The sequence below is a fragment of the Cupressus sempervirens genome, chromosome 5 (assembly GCF_028749045.1).
Source record: "Cupressus sempervirens isolate cs-2001-9-10 chromosome 5, ASM2874904v1, whole genome shotgun sequence".
Classification (NCBI taxonomy): Eukaryota; Viridiplantae; Streptophyta; class Pinopsida; order Cupressales; family Cupressaceae; genus Cupressus; species Cupressus sempervirens.
This window is the reverse complement of record NC_143122.1, coordinates 190,276,872-190,280,182: the sequence shown is the minus strand read 5'-3', so window position 1 is coordinate 190,280,182 and position 3,311 is coordinate 190,276,872. Positions and strand designations below refer to the sequence as shown.

At 35.4% G+C, this 3,311-nt stretch overlaps 1 pseudogene; it reads right to left on the bottom strand.

Moving 5' to 3' along the window:
* Positions 1-637: 637 nt before the first annotated feature.
* LOC149555042 (protein CIA1 pseudogene) lies at positions 638-1,553 on the bottom strand (annotated as a pseudogene).
* Positions 1,554-3,311: the final 1,758 nt, after the last annotated feature.

The window sequence follows — 3,311 nt, the reverse complement described above, 5'->3', positions numbered from 1 at the left end:
AAAATCATTGCAACAATCAATATTCAACCACTTCTGATGGTCTGCCCTATAAAAATCTTGCCCTGTGTTAGTGAAAAAATTGTCCTCCAAGAAAATACATACAAATATAACCATATATAAGGTTTCTAAGCCATATTCAAGAAGATACATATATAGACATTAAATCTCTATATGCACAAATTCATGCAAAAACTAAAACACCCATATCATATCTACCAATTACTGTCATTACAATATCTGCCTATCTAAAACTCTAACCATTCTACCCTCCCCTTTGCAGTAGCATAAAATCTCCTGTAAGGAAAAAACAGAACTCTCAGCCCAAAACTCTCCTGTATTGCAGCACCAAAGTCTCCCCTACAGAAAAGAAGTGGAACCCCTTGCACTCATTTGCTGTCACCTTGTATCCTTTCAAATGTCAGTTCTCATTCTGTTGCAAGTAACTAATTCTTGAAGAAAAACCATTTCTTCCTTTCCTCCTATACTTTTACATGTGCATAAGATTTAATTTACCATTAAACACTTTATTACAAATTTCTTTTAGCAACGTAATGACTTCTTTTAATGATATGGATAGTCATCTTCAGATTTGCATTTAGTTAAAAAAAAAGAATAATAACACCTATTAAATAAGCCTCTACACCTTGCATAGTGATTTCCACGTGTCATTTCCTACTAAAGCTAACAACTAGGGCTTCAGAGCATGGTGGTGCAAAGAGTTTGCATCTATTGCATGAGCCTTGTCTTTCTTGAAAATCATCTTATATGATGTGAGATGAACCGTTGCAGCAGAGTCATGTGAGTTCTTACTGAAAAGCCATATATAATCATTGACTACCCCACTGGCAATGAACCCATCCCGTGACCAATGAACTGAGAATATCATCCTATCATGGTAGCTAGAGATGGTGCAAAGATGTTTCCATGGCCTAGAACCATCACCACTGCTTTCTATTGGGTTTGCACTTGTATCCCACACCTTCAATGTTAAGTCATCACTACATGATACCATTCTGTCTCCACAAGAATTAAAGGATACTCCCCATACCGTTGATGTATGACCACTGCTAGAATTACATAAGATTTTCTCACATGTCAAATCATCACTATCTCCATCCTCTTCCCAAACCTTTATAAAATTATCATAGCTTGAAAAAATCAAAATTTCATGGACAGAATGCCATTGCACCATCTTTCACATATTGAGTATGGACTTGTAGTACAAAGACACACTCAAACTCATTCCCAGATTGGACTTCCCAGATCCAAACAGACTTCTCATGACCACATGTAGCAAATAATGACTCAGATGCACTCCAAGAAATACTTTTGACTTCATTCTCATGTCCCTCTAAGGATGGAAAGCATTCAAATTCACCACCAACATTTTCCCAGATAGCAGTTGTTGCATCAAAACTTGCTGTTACAAGAAACTTCCTGTTAAGTGACCATGCACATGACCTAACAGTCCTTGTATGTTTCTCTTCTAGAATAGCCTTAAGAAGCTCGATGTCGAGAGGGGATAACCAACTTAAAAAATTCCTTCCTTGCATCCCGACATAATAAAAATATATATGAGGTTATTAGAAGCTCGACCTCCATAGAGTACAACTCAAACTTCCACTTATGAGAATGAATCATTCATTCGAGTTTTTCATTATGGAGCACCTTTTGAGTATTTACACCCATGTCTTCATGATTAATCAAAACTTGATGCCGATACTTCAATATCCACTTCACGTTTGTGATCCTCTAGAACAAATCATCAGCTACTATATGTATAGTGACCCCCATTTTTTTATTTTTCAAATGTTTCCACCATCTTATTGTGTTCAAGTATATATATACCTTCATATTCCTGTGACTCACTTTTGCACATATATATTGCACATTGGATATATATGTATTTATCACATCTCTGCAATTCATACTAGTGAATTTATCATTAAAAAAATGCTGAGATGGGTGCTTTGATGGCATGAATTCATTGTGGACTATTCTCTTATCTGCACAGGGGCTGTGATTGGGAATCCTTCATCAGTGGTTTTTAGTGATGAAATTCATTGTCTTCATTATGTTCACATGAAATAGCTTATACATGCATGCAAGTCTCTTTCTAGTTGTAACAAGGAAGGATATATGTTGTGCCATCTCATTTGAAGTCACGCACAGTTACACCCCCTTGGAAGTATTGGTGCCCTTATTATATATACTACTCAACCTTCATTTTTAGGTTCCCAATAAGCTATTAACTTGATCAAAGTAGTATAACCCCAAATGGAAAACTAAGTTTTCATTTTATCCATTAAGATTTCATCATAGGACTATAAGGTTTCATTCCACTTTAACAATCTTCTAACTAGGATCAAGAAGTCATACTTGCTTGGGTCTTTCAGATTACTTATAAGATGACAAACTCTAAATATTATAAAATATCATATTCTAAAATTTTGAATCTTCAAACCTTCAAGGAATAATCCACACTCTGGACACAATCCTCTGAATACATTTGTATAGGACCACTGATTTTATGAAACCTTCTAAATTGCTAATCTGAACATGCATTTGAATCTGGGTGTTAAATTGAACATGGATTCTTGACTTTGATTCAACATTTCCATCTCTGAATCCCTTTGAACTAAGCCTTTGAATTTTTGACCTGACAAACTACATCTCTAAACTGGAAATGTATCACCAAACCCTAGTCATTGAATTGCATATGTGACCCTCTCAGGATAACCATGAACTTGCAAAACAACCTGCTTCAAACTACTGAACCACTTCAAACTTCTAAATTAAGGAACCTTGAAGGTTTACCATGATGGTATTCTATCCTTTGACTAGAGTACCTCCCCAAATTGTGCCCTCTAAACTTCTGTAATGACCTTGAATCATGGATTGGTACTAGGCTTTGAACTTTTTTTAATGAATGAATTTGCATTTCGAAATCTAGAGTTTGAACTTCATTTATATTGAACCTGCAGGATGGGTTATTTGAACTATTAAACCATTCTAAACTACTTTGAACTACTTCAAACTTCAGTTCGAAGTGGTTCAAAGAGGTTCAACATTTGAAACTAAATTTGGAAACTGTGAAACTTCTTTTGAAGTCCTCTGAACTTGGATTAAATGATCCTTATACCTTTGCTCTGAATCATTGAACTTGACAACCTTAAGCCTAATCTATGTCTGCATGTTGAACCAACAAACCAACTTGGACCTTTGAACCATTGAACTACTTTGAACTTTAGTTCGAAGTGGTTCAACAACTCTAAACTTGAAGTTTTGAAATTGTAACCATATCGGGTACT